At 39.5% G+C, this 14,375-nt stretch overlaps 1 protein-coding gene and 1 long non-coding RNA gene across 5 annotated transcripts in view; one reads left to right on the plus strand and one right to left on the minus strand.

The window, feature by feature from the left end:
* The window catches only part of syt1a (synaptotagmin Ia), a 233,323-nt gene that overhangs the window by 181,455 nt on the left and 37,493 nt on the right, over positions 1 to 14,375 (minus strand). The gene's annotated exons all lie outside the window — the stretch shown is intronic.
* The window catches only part of LOC309692211, a 37,871-nt gene that overhangs the window by 22,403 nt on the left and 1,093 nt on the right, over positions 1 to 14,375 (plus strand). The window lies entirely within an intron of this gene.

Below are 14,375 nucleotides of genomic sequence, written 5' to 3' on the forward strand. Positions count from 1 at the left end.
TGTTCTGATTATGTGTTCTGCATATGTATTTAGACAATCTTATTTTGAAAGGTGGTAAACTCTCTGGGAATGGGAAGGGGAGCGCTTACGATTGGCTCTGGTGGTTTTCTGCTCCAGTTCCAGGGGAGATGAGTGTTATATAAGGTGGTCTGTTGCATCATGTGAACAAGTCTGTGCTGGACAGAACTGCTGCCAGACCATAAAAGGGTGGCATTCATAGAGACTGTATAAGACATATAAGGGCGATTTTCCTGATGTTGACACACATATTTTACATAAATCTCTGCTGTCTGAAAGCATTTCTCTGAAACACATTCTCCCAGGGAATTATGCTCCATTTAGGCAATTCGATTACAGGCTGCATCTCATAGTTTCTGATTGAAATTAATTATACACACACCTACACACAGCAACACACAGTATATTATGTATATTTATTACACTAATATTGTAACTTTTTTCTTTAAAAAAAAAAACAAAAGAACAAAACACAAACAAAACCCTAAAAGAACAAATTCACCCATTAAAATTTCCATTGAGTTCAAATAATTTGGTTATAATTTACAGCAGGATTGTTCCATTTGTTGTAGCTGGATGTGCTTCACGATAAAATGGATCTGATAGGTAAACAAATAAAATAACATTAATCTCTGTGGTAATTCAAGTCCAAACAAGGCAACATTAAATCAATGAGGATTAAAAAAAAAAAAAAAACTCAGAGGAAGCCCTCCTGAGAAGCATTTTGAGTCAAGAGAGGACCTGCTACCCCTGCATGGCAGCTCCTACTGAGCTAGTGTTCCCCTTCAAATCGCATGCAAATCCAATTTATGTTGGCCACATCAAGTTCGCACTAACCTCCCAGGATATTTGCTTCTCAATATTGCGCTATTACACCAGTGTGAAGGGGTACGGAAGGTGGTGGATGTGAGGAGATGACTGCAAAGGAGCAGCATGTGCCCAGATTAATATTCATCAGTTTATTCTGGAAACTTTGTGGAAAATCACAAATCACAATTTTTATGTACTATGCATGCTATATGCTAAATGCTATATACATGACGTGTGCAAAAATGCCACAAAATACTTCATCTTGGACATAAATTTAAATTACACCTGCAGTTGCATGCATTTATAAAGTAATTAAACTTTTTTTAATGGCTGTTTAGGTGCTACAGTCAGTGTAGACTTACACATGCCAAACTTATACCTGAAAATGGTTTTTGAACACACATTTTGTTTCCTGTTACTGCCTGTTAACAGTTAACAATTAGTCCAGTTTGACCCTGGACTAATTGATTAGATGCAACGAAAGGACAAATCTGACCAAGCACAAAATAAGCCTTAGAAAAACCAACCAAACAGCATCAGTCCAGAGGCGGCTGCTTAGCTTTCATAATCTAAAAAGCAAGTAAAGGATTTAAAGATTCTACAAGATGTATAACAATAACGTTTTAACGTTCAAAAAAACAAAACTCTTTACTGTTCAAAGACTGAGTCATCAGATGAAAGTGAAGTCACACTCCCTGGATGTGTGTTGCACTCCAAGCCTCTCTGTTCTGTGTGTCCCTACCTTTAATACTGTTGCCCGTCCTTAAGAGAACAGGCTGCGTTCACACTGCAAACTTCATGGCCCAAATCTGATTCATTGCTCAGGTGGCGGCCGAGGGGCTGTTTTGTCTGTTTGACCGCACGAAAGAACAACAATAAAGATATCACGTGTATTATGACGTTGTACTGAAGTGAACACAGTTAACTTTTCAGTCTGGCTTTTTGTGAAATGGTCTGTTTGGTCACATAGGCCACTCCTAGGTTAGGTTTTAATAAAAAAGTTGCTGCACTTCTTATTTAACAAAACTTTTTCCAGGTGTCAAGTTTGTGGTCAGTATTTTGAAATGTAGCCCAGTCTGCCTGTATTGTGGTGAAAAAAAGACCTCAACCACAGAGTACAAGGCAGTCAAGAACTCAATTATACAACAACAACAATAAAGGAGCCAGATTTCCATTTGTATTCTGATAATAATCTAACAAAATGAAGTAAATCTTATCAAAACTATCTTTTCCATTATCCTACTTTTCGACATGAAGGGGAGGGGCGTGTTGTACTGAAGTGTGATAAATGGTGACAACAAAAGAGCAGAAAATTTTAAAAAATGTCCAAGGTTGAAACAATGACCATTGAGGCATTGCTGGTGGAATTGAGATGATCGATACTGTGACAAAGCTGGAAGTCAGGCCAACAGGCTAGACTGAAATACGTTCAAAAGAGTGTTGTCATGGGCTTCTGTCGAACCAATCACACAGGAGAAGCCTGTACTCCAGCCCCTAAGATCTATTTCCAACAACAGTCATATGAGAATAGAGACTCTGCGACAAACAGTCAGCATTCATCTTAGCACGCCTGGATGCTACCTTCATTCACATAACTAGCTGGACTGCAGTAGTAACTGACAATGTTTCATAGGTTTCCTTTCAGACTGTCAATGCACTGGCTTCAAAGCAGCCTCATAAGGGAACCTTTCTTTTTTTTTAGTGCAGTTGGCTTGAACAGATGGATTGCAAGGTAAGAAGAGAAAAGGGTCAGAGACTGTTTGCAAGTTAATCTGATATAGTGATTAACAACAAAATATATGTACGATAAAGGCTTACTTCAGGGTTGCTAACAAGCTTAAATTCCACTTCAAAGTTTGAGCTTGGTAGCATGGTTTGATCATGATTTCTTTTAGAGACTCTGATCAGCTGGTTGCCTTGCACACTGCTAAATCAAGCGATGGTTTATGTACAGTGTGCCAAACAACAACTATCATAAAACCTTCTTTTTAAAATCTACTAATTGTTTTTTATTCACAACTAGGGCTTATATGTAGACTTATATTACCTTTCACAGTTGCTGATGCAGACTTTCATCCACACCTCTGCTAACCTTGAAACCACACGTGAGGTGCAAAATGATTAAAATGATATATTTCTCCTTTGGTGCCTTTACAACACTTGTTGTCAGAGGCCACAGACGCACCAAGCTCAGGGGACACCGTAGACAGGCAGAAAGAGAAAGAGACCAGTACGAAGAGAAAGCGAGGAAGAGAGAGAGAAGGAGAGAGGCGATGGGGCAGAGCCAAGATTCATCCTGCCTTTGCAGCCGCCAGATGAGCACCCACCTGATCACCACTCCTGGGGGGGTCACCGAGCAACTCGTAACAGCTGGCACTGCCACGTTTATTACCTATACATTAATCCTAGGCAACAGGAATTATCATCCATCCACTGACAGGTGGTAGAATACTGTAACACTGTTACAGTAAGGAACAGGGTGGAAGAAAAACAGAAAACTATGCCAATGGAGGAAAGAGGACCTGTCACACTTAGTAAAGAACCACTGAAGGTATGCCGCCATCTTGAGTCAGTGTAAGTGCCATGGCTTGCTATGAGTCACGTTTATATTTAGATTGGGGAGGAAGAGGAGCAACCAGGCGAATAATGCACATCACCTTCCCCGGTGGAAGCATTTGGCTGTGTGGGAGCGAGAAAGGGAATATTTGTCTGTGTGAGTGTGCGCATGCGATCCACTGTCTGACCTAGAAAAGCAATTGCACCAATCAGAAGATTCATGGCAGTTGGGCAACACATTCCACAGTATAAATAACTTGCCGTGTGCCAGTTGCATGCATAATTACAAAGCAGCGGAGCAGAAGCAAGCAGCCTAAAAATATTAAGCCATGGTGCGCTCTCTCTCTCTCCTGCCTCTCGCTCGTTATCTTAAACATTGCTTGGACATTGTATGCTCCTGTACAGCAGGGGGGGCTACAGTATCTTTGTCGTCATTTAACACATATTGAGCTACAATTATGGGTGAAGATTAAGGACTCTAATTAACTGCATAGGCAAGGATGGTAGATATGGTGTTTTTCTCCAAAAACTCAAGGGGAGTTTGCAACCATCAGTACCAAAACAGCCTATCTGCACTGCAAAATCTGCTGATGTGTGTCATCAGCATCAGCTATAGTTTCTTATTAGATGTATGTGATTATATTTTTTACAGTTCATTCTATTTAGGGATAATAAAAGCATCAACAAATTTGATGATTCTGAATTTTTTAAAGCAAACAGACGTTCTCCTTAACTAAATAACAATGCTCCTGATTCTAGGTCTAAATAACTGACCCACTGGATTTTCACAACATACAGTAGATACGAGCATCACATTGAGATAGAGCCTAAAGAGAACAAGGTGAGTGCTAATGAAAACAGGGCACTGTTAGACAATCACGTCAGAGGTAATTCATCTGTTTTCTGTGGTCCTATAATAGTGTATATTCACCCAGAGGGATGTAGTAGCTGTTTCAAACAGAAAACTAATAAATGAAGCCTGGGTGTCCCATATAATTCTAAGGTAGTGATCAATCCATAGATATATTTAAAATATACGTTTAATTTGAATAAGTTCTGCTGAGTTCAGGAGGTAGAGAACGTGACTGGAGGTCAATGGGGATTTTTTGGGAGAAGATAAACAGGTAATATGTCAGGCAGCATAGGTTTCTTTGACCTTTTACTGCTTGTTTCTGGAGCCAAAAGAGGGGCAGGGGGCTGGGTGGAGGAAGCTCTTGCCTGTAGTGAACTGGAAACACTTCAGAGCTGTGTCATCTCCACCCCCTGTGCCAAACATCCCCTCTTTCTCACAGGAGTCATACAGACGTCACAGAACACTGCAAGGGTTATAAGATGCTGACAGGTCTGGACAGCCAACGTGACAATTACTAGTGACTACTCAACCGTCCCCATTACGAAAGTCCCTGTGCTGGGACCTGGCATAGCCTTTAGTTTAGCATTTTGGCATCGACATTTTGGGGTTTTTTGCAACCAGACAATAAGACCGTTTTGACAAGAGGTGGAAGATACTAAGGAATCAGTATTAGGGTGTAATGAGTGCATCTCACAGACACAGATACTGATAAGTATCAATTAACAAGTAAAAATGGAATAAAATTGTAGAACTTCACTCATTAAAACTGGAGCGCATCGTCTTGGGCGGCATCAGCACTGATGCAGACACTGGTCTGTTGTGGTGCAAAGAGAGCTCGGTGTGAAAAGTGAAACTGTCAATCTACCCTTCGATCTATGTTCCTACCCTCACCTATGGTCGTGAGCTTTGGGTAGTGAGCAAAAGAATAAGATCACAGATACAAGCGGCGGAAATTAGTTTGCTACGAAGGGTGGCTGGGCTCAGCTTTAGAGATAGAGTGAGGACATCAGCCAACAAAGAGGGGCTCAGAGAGGAGCTGCTACTCCCCTCCACATTGAAATATCTCAGTTGAGGTGGTGTGGGCACCAGACCAGAGCTCCTGGCCATCTGCTAAGTGAGCTACTAGGTGATGCATGTCCCACCAAGAGGAATCCCGGGATACACTGAAGAGAGAATGTCTCTTGCTGGCCTGGGAACAACTTGGTGTACCCCTGCAAGTGCTAGAGGCAAATGATCGATAGATAACTGTCAAATAACTGTACTATAGTGGTCCCTCGCTATAACGTGGTCCTTCACTTTTCGCGACCTCGCTGTTTCGAGGATTTCTTTTGTATGCAATTTTACATGTGGGTTTTTTGGTTGGTTTTTTTACAGCACATTGTGTTCTGCGTCCTGATCGGCTGTAGACCACTGTCAATCAATCTCCTCCACGCTGTGTCTCCTGTATAGTACAGAATTCAGCTGAAGCAGTGTTGTCGTAAGTAAGTAAAATTTTATTTGTATAGCACCTTTCAAGATAAAAATCACAACACGCTTCACAGAAAAGCTAAAACATAAAAACAGAATTCAACCAAAAGCAAGTTTAAAAAGATGAGTTTTTAGCTGTTTTTTAAATGAAACCACTGAGTCCACAGATCTCAGGGTCAAAGGAAGGGAGTTCCACAGTCTGGGAGCTACAGTTACAAACGCTCTTTCAATTTCAGCCTCGTATGATAGACAACCAAGAAGCCCTGATCACATGACCTCGGGGACCTGCTGGGGATGTAAGGATGTAAAAGATCTCTGATATAGGTTGGTGCTTGTCCATGCAGAGCCCTGAATGTCAAAGTCAAAATCTATTCTGAATTTTATGGGGAGCCAGTGCAACTGCATCAGCAGAGGAGTAACGTGAGAGGATTAAGACGACTTGGTCAGAAGCTTTGCAGCAGCATTTTGAACAACTTGCAGATGATCCACAGAGGCAAATGAACAAAGAATTACAATAATCCAAACGAGATGAGACAAATGCATGGATGACCATTTCTGAGCATGATACAATGGGACTCAGCAATATTTTTTAAATGATAAAAACAGGAGCGAACCAGTGATTTAACATGAGCGTCCAAAGTCAGAGCTGAGTCAAAAGTTACACCAAGGTTCCTAAAAGAAGATTTGGCAAATGTAGCGAGAGGGCCTACGTTTTCCATAACCACAGGTACCATTTTTTTAGGAGCACAAATGAGGACTTCAGTTTTCTCCTCATTTAGTTGAAAGTTATCAGCCATCCAACCTCTAATGGAATCCATGCACCTTTGTAAAATGTGTAATTTGGAAACATCTTGGGACTTAAAAGAGATATGTAACTGAATATCATCTGTGCTGAAGAGGGAGTACTGTATGTTTGTAAGTTTTCTCCCCAACAAACACAACAATGTCGACGAAACGTTATGCGGCATTCTTCTTGCTTCCTCCACTTCCGTGCCATTGAGTCATTAATGTTGAATTCTCTCGCAGCTGCTCTATTCCCACGTTCTGGACCTGAAAACAGGGTTTGATCTTTGGTTTCATTCTGTAATACCGGACTTATTTTTCTACAAAGATTTGAACTTTGAGAATGTTTAAACAAGAGAGAAAAGTGTGAAAATGTTCATCCAAAGTGTGTAGTGAGGGGCTTTACAGCCTTAAAATATCTATAATAATTGTAAAAAATAAAGTTGGCTACTTCGCAGATTTCACCTATCGTGGGTTATTTTTAGAACGTAACTCCTGCGATAAACGAGGGACTGCTGTACTTCTTACTTTTCGTTTTCGATTTAATCATTCGAGCTCTGCCCGACTTTCAGATTGGCTTGTTGTGTTCATTGCGATTCAAACATGTGTTGCCAACAGGGGATCTAGAGGTAACAAACACTCACATTATAGTTGAAGAAGGGTGTTTCTCATGTCTCTTACTTTTTAAATTTTAATTTATCAGCAAATATCCAATATAGTTGCCACTGAAGACTAGACTGTATCAGTCATGGTACATTCACATAAATAGCTGTCTAGTATAAGCAAAATGTATTTAACATTTATTGTGCTTCACTGCCATTCCATTAAACTGGGAGGACATCCAGTTGATCAATTTTAGAATCGGTTAAGTAATACAACTAGCAAAATGTCATTGTTATACAGCTATAACTTACTCTGTGTTTACAGTTTTGACTTCCCAGAAGTTAATAACAGTCATATCTGCTGGCAACTTTCAGACACTGAGATTTGTTGTACTCAAAGTATCTCCTTTGGGGCCCAGCACAGAAGTTTTCAGATGTCACTGATTAAATGTTGACATGACTTTTTCTGTTCCTCACAAAACATGTCAAATTTCTTTCTATGTCCCATCTGTTTATTAATTATTATAATGCATCTAAGCCTGCCCTCATATTTGCATTGACACCTGTGCCCTTTTCAATTATTAATAGTCTGGATATCCATGAGTTTGTCAGCGGTATGCCGTCTGGTGAATATTATATTATGTGTCAAGGGGTCTAGTTATAACACAATAAACAAACCACGACTGCAGCTTTTGCCAGTTAGATATGAAAATGGGTTGTGTTAAATATCTAATCCCACCACTTAGGAATTGCAGCATTTTAAGTGTTTATGTTCTATTAAAGTCTAAAACCTCACATATTTTCTAGTATTCTGCTATAAAAACTACGGCTGCAAACTCAAAGAGGGTTACAAAGATGAAAGCATGACTGTCTTTGGTGCTCATTAAGGTTTTTGAAACACTCAAATAGACTTGAACACTGGAAGAATTCTGTTTTCATCTTTCCTGCTAAAAGCCCGAGTTAAGCGACTGCATAGTTTTCTTGTCCAAGGACTGTCTGAGTAAAATTGGGAATACATTTAGACAAATTAGCTAGGTAGTGAAGTCTGCGCTGAAGCCTTTTAATTGAATTTTACACCAATAATAAAGCACAAATTTCTGAATTTTGTGAAGCTTTCAACATAATGAAAGCCTATGAACAGTGAAGGCATCTTGTCATAAGGAGGCTGGAAGCCAAAAAGCAATCCATTATATAGCAAAGTTATGAAGAGTACATTACGAACTATGAGGTATTTTAAAACTAGCAGACACACATCTAAACATTATTTGCATACCTTATAAATACAAGGAAGCATCAGGTACTGCTATAAAAGAGTTTCAGGACAGTTTTTGTGGAGCTGTTGGTAGGCTAGCAAATGCTCTAGCTGTATGTGGTCAGTGTGCACTGACTCGTACAATCATACATGCTCTGGTTGCAAAGTTTAATGAGGCAGATAAGCCCAAATCTGATGCTTTATCCAGTTCAATAGCAGACTTTTGAGTTGGCAGCATTACTACTTTGCACATCCATTAGACAGGCTGATAGGTGACTTTCAGCACCAGAACCTAATCTGTGATGAAACTACAGGCGTTATCAGGATGAGTAAAAGCCACAATAGAAGAAAAAACCCCATAAATGATTGGTGGGATGAACCCATATTGATGCGAGTCTGTCACTGTTTCACTAAATGTTAAGCTTTGCTTAAAGGCCACAGACAATGGAGTGGATAGTAATGTAGTTGCCAGTTTAGTTGGAGTAAACACTTGAATGTAATTTAAAAGCTCCCTGCAATGATCGCTGTTCAAAAAACATTGCCTGTTTGGCCGGAGAGGTTCTTGAAATTACGATTATGGCCCCCGTTTTTTTAAAACAGACGCACATTAACAGATTCATGTCTTGCAAATATCCTGATCTCTTTCAATCTGCCGTTGACTTGCTTTAAATGTCTGTTGTTATTAAAATAATAGGAGGTTAATGCTCCCTTCACATATGTGTCTGGGCTTCAAGCTTTGTAAATAGTATCAATCCATATCCATTTTAGCAGCATATAAGCCCTCTGGTTTCCCATCCCATATATTGATGAGAGGAGATGAGGTCTGCACATTGACTTTCATCAAGGCCGATTAGCCCAACAGTTTCAGACACTCTGGATGTACTGGTTCCCATTCTAGGAATACTAAGCTATATTAGGCATGGTTATTTAGCCCTGGCTTCTGTTTGCGAGCACGCCTGCTTGTTGCTCAATACAGGGTATTAGCTCTAAGTGAAGGAAATGGATGCTGACAGACTGCACACACACAGGGTGGAGTGTTGTTCTGCCATATTGATACATTTCCAAAGCCACACTGTTTCGCTATCCTTTGTGATTTCAGCTCTTTAGAGTAACACAAACAAGGAGCAAAACACACAAATAGTTGGTTATCACCTACAGCAAAAGCAAGCAAACCCCTTTACTGCACAGTTCAGTGTGATTGTAAATGCACTGAACAGACCAAACTAAAGTTAAGCTTCACTTTTGTTAGATGTTGAGAGATGTAAGTTTGCAAAATATGACAAATCTTATAAAAACTCTGAGATTGTGAACATAATCACCATGTATAAAACAGTAATTAGGGGGTTAGACGTGTTTTTGACTGAATTGGCATTTCAGTGAATTTTCGTTTACAAAAAAAGTATTTTAAGCTGAAAATGCACTGAGGATTTTTCTGGTAAGTTAACAAAGTCATGTTTATGTTGAAGTTTCTTTAAAAGTGAAAGTATTTTTTCAAAGGTCGGTCAGAACGCATCAAGTGCACCTTTGTTTGGAGGTATTAAAAGCACAGCCACAATGTTGGAAACCCAGGAAATATACTCCTTCACTTTTAAGACCTGGAAGCTAATGTGGAAGTGTTTTAAATATGCATTGTTCCTAATTCGGGCACCATGGTTACAAAAAGATCTTTGGATATGAAGAACAGCCAGGAGAAAACAGCCCACAAACTCTTGAACTGTGAACTAAGAAAACAATTTCCTCATGATTTTGTAAATTACGGCCCCAATTACATTCAAAAAGAAGGCTTAAGTGCATTTAATGTATGACTGGCATGAGTGGGCAGTGTCCCTCATTTCTCCTTATTTCCACCACTTTGATCATCACATCTAGCTACACCAGCCAGTGGGAGATATCACAATCTTTTATATGAAATCTGCAAGTTAAAGTCTAAGGATGGATGATGGATGGAAACTATTATTTTTCATGTTTTTTCTTATCACCTTTTAAAAGACCACTGTTTTCAAGTAGTAAGTTATGTGCTTTGGCCAAGTCATGCTCTGTCTAAGACACTAGAGAGTTAAGGCCTTCTATGAGGATAATACAGGAATGATCCATTATTAAGTTTTGAATCCACAGGGACTTCTTTGCAACAATTCTCTTCCTTAGCTTGTTATTCATGTGCGATTACCTTTCAGCTATTTCTGGCACAGTGTAAATACGCAGATCTTCTCCCCTCAATATGCTTCTGTTTCCAGCAACGTATACTCTAACCTGCTTGAAGTCGCCATCTCTTTACATATGAGAGGCTCTTTTTTTTAAGGTGACCTTGAACATGTGCAGCGTGGGTTGAGTGCTTCCCTTCATGAACATGAAAGGACTGAATGTAAGAGATTAATGATATCTTATTGTATTTATTTTGGGATTATTATCACATCATGACTCTAAACTCCCAAGAATCTCGCACACTCACTCCAGGTTAGCAAACTGGCTCCAGACTCAACTTTCCACTCAAAGACGATATTCAAAAGGGAGAAATTTCATTTCACCAAAGCAAAATGTACCTGCTGTGATAGCATTTTGTGCCGAGCAGCTACCTTAAAATAACTTCTGATTCAAGGGACAAGTGACACTACCAGGGAGAGGAGAATGCTGTTAAATTCATGTTGAGACAGTAGCCTTTGCTGCTCATCTTTCTGTGGCACACCACACTCCAGCCAAGTATGCACCATCCAAATAAACAACAGCACGTCAGCTCTCTGCAGCCCATCAGTCTCTGTTCATCCCCGAGAGTCCCGTGAGCAGATAAAAAGCTAATCAAACCCTCCACCATGTAATTTATCACTGGCTGTTCATAAACACTCCATCTTCCATTCCTTCCCTTTGTCCCTTTTGGCAGCACCTCCATTTCTCTGACAAGTGAGGCCTAATGGTGGTGACAGGCCAACAAATCAAGTTTATCTCTAAAAAGTTATTGGCCCCATTAATATATTGAAATCCATATAGTATTTTAATGTCAAAAGATGTTGGATTTGCAGTTCTTGACTGCCACATGTAGTAAAATTTATAATCAATTAAATAATAGCAATTCCCATTCCTTGTGTTTTCACTATTTTCAACTGAACGCCATCGTTAGGCCCATTTTCAGAGAGCTGCTGTCTCTAAATGAGGAGGAGCTGCACAGAGACACGATAAAAATCACTCACTCCCTCGTGAGCTGCTGTCCCACTTCAGTGAGTCTGTCAACAATCTGCCAAATTTGTCTTTTTCTAATACCTGCTATACATCTTTGCGCACAATCCCTCCACCTTCCCGGGAGAAGGTGGAGGATTAAAAAAGCCTATAATAAATTCAACTTTGAAATGAAGTTTACATCAGGAGATCTAAAGCATTTGTGATAACTAAAAGGTCGAATAAAGGTTGATTATAAGTCAGTATATGGATGTCCAGATGTAATGATGAATGCCTCAATCTGTTTTATGATTCCTTTATATTGTTTTGACCATCCAAGAAAAGAACTTGAAAGTTATTTTGAAAGATCAGTTGGTGCTAACCAGTCCCCGCAAATTAATCCAAGAAATTAAAGACCTTTTCAAAGCTCTGTATCACACAAAAATCAATTATTATTATTTTTAAGTTATTAGCTCAAGTTATTTAGAGGTATTTTAACCTATGTATGAACTATGTATGAAAAACCAAACGTGTACTGCTGATTTCATCTAACCAAGAGCAAACCCCCTGCTGATGGTTATATTCCTGTTTATCAACTAACTGATTAAACTATTAATTATGGCAGAGATGTTTGAGAAACCCAACCCCATCTAAAGGTGTTAAATACTACCACTCTTTCACATGTCTTCTAATTTTTCAAAAACTGTCCTTTGATGCACTCACCGTGGCAATATTGTACACCTAGCACTACTGGTCCCGTTTTCAGGAGCTTTGAACGCCATGTTGGTAGACGGGAGAGTTCACAGAGTAAATCAGAAGTCCGTCAAGCTAGAAGACCGCCATAGAAATTCTGTTTGAAAACTGTGCTTTGAACCTTTAGTTTCTTTGTTTTCACTTGCCTTTTGCTTGACAATATTAACCCTGCATGTTGGCAAATGATGCCTACCCAGTTAGGTTAAATGTGATTGTAAGAAGGAACCAAAGGCCTGTCTTAGTATTTTTAGCAGCTTTGACTAAATGACAGTGTTTCATGTCCTGTCAATGAGAATGGGTTGGTTTTAAGTTAGATGATATCTATAAAACTTTTTTTTATTATGGAATTGCGACAGAATTCAGAAATGCCCTTAAGTAACATTTGCTAAGCCAAAGTTTGCTAAACCCCTGCTGTTCTGTCAGATGCTACTAGTTTCTACAAACTAATCTGGACCCATATACCTTGGATCCATGCACTCAATTCATCCTTAGACTGCTCTTGTTCTCGTATGTACCAGGTGAACTGTACAATCTCACTGTCTGGATGCATGCAACACATAAAGCCTTGCTAATACTGAGAAATATGTTAGAGGCAAGAATTCCAAAGAACAAGGCGCAACACTATTTTTACATTTTGATGAAAAAGAAATCATTACTATTGATGTAAGTGCAGTGCATGCTGAGGATAAAAGGGTCCAGTCCATTATTGCAGTTGCCTTTATTGAAGGTTGCCACTACAAGAGTGGCGAGAGCCCATTACTGCAACTGAATGAATTACGAATATGCCACGCATTCAAATTGATAGGGCAAAAGGTGGCTGATGCCAGTGAGTCACTCTGATTTTGTATTTACGCCTAATGAATATTTGCGGAACCATGGCTGCTAACCCATGAGTAGACTCAATAAAGGGGGGGAGGAAAATCATTTTATGGCGAATTAAAGGAAGACGGGACACTTTATGTTTTGGCCATAGCAGAGTGCTTGCCTGATGCGATGGCATTTCACGGTGTGTTGTCTTTGCTCAATTTTCAAATCCTCCGACGCCCTCCAAAAGAACTCATCACTGCAGCGGAAGCTTTTGATCTTTTGTCAGGACCATCTCTTGGATTTTCAAACTTTTATCTGCAGGCCTGTTATAGAAATACAATTACTTTATGGAACAAAGAGGTTTTTAACTAAGCAGCGCTTTCTTTGGTCTCTACACTGTATTCTGTGGTGGAAATTTCATTAATTTTCAAACAGCAGTGTCATTTCATTGAAAGGTGTAATTCGTCCTTTGTGGTTAGATCAAGTCACACTAATCTACATATACTGGCTGCCTAAATCCCCTCTGTGAGCACAACCTGCTTATTTGTGGCAAACATGGGGGGCCTCATATCCACAGACTACCATCCAGATGCTAGTCCTGCAAAATTTAGGAGACCTTTTGACATTCATTCATGAATGAAAGCTGAAGATATCTACTTGTGGTGGAACAGTCCAATATGTTTATTGTTTTTGCTTCATCGGCTTCCTTCACTCTGCTGAGATCTTCAATAAGTGAAAAAGGCAGTGAACAGATAGTGACAGGGTTGTCTTTCTCTGGGGGGATACACTTCAAACACATGCCATGAAATTCTGCCAGTGTCTGTCCGTCTGTGTGTGACAACATGGAAATTTTGACATTTCTGAGCCCTCAGAATTCAGCATTAAGCTACGGGGCCTTTGAGACACATCCTCTATGAAGGGGAATTGATCTTTATATTTGCCACCTCTTCAAAGAATTAGAAGAACATTATAAAGATATTTTTAACAAAATATGACTATATTTTAAAAATGCCAGCTGTAGAATATCCACAGCCACAACTGGTATATTAGTTAGATTTGGATTTATAGGATTTATACTGCTGAGGTTGCTTTAGGTCTAAGGCTTGTTTTAGAGGCTAGTTCTTCGTGTGGATATCAAAAATACTAAGCAAAGGCATAAAAAGTGAATAAATGAAGCAAGTAAAAGATAGAAGGCAAGATACACAAGCTGTGCATGAAATTTGTCAAAAAGCATGTCCTCATGTTCCTCTAGCATAGATAGTGTAGGCAGATTTTTTAGGATAATTACTCATTTTCTCCAGAAAAATCAACCGTTTTAAATCACAGG

This window comes from Aulonocara stuartgranti, assembly GCF_965226115.1.
Source record: "Aulonocara stuartgranti genome assembly, chromosome: 17".
Taxonomy (NCBI): domain Eukaryota; kingdom Metazoa; phylum Chordata; class Actinopteri; order Cichliformes; family Cichlidae; genus Aulonocara; species Aulonocara stuartgranti.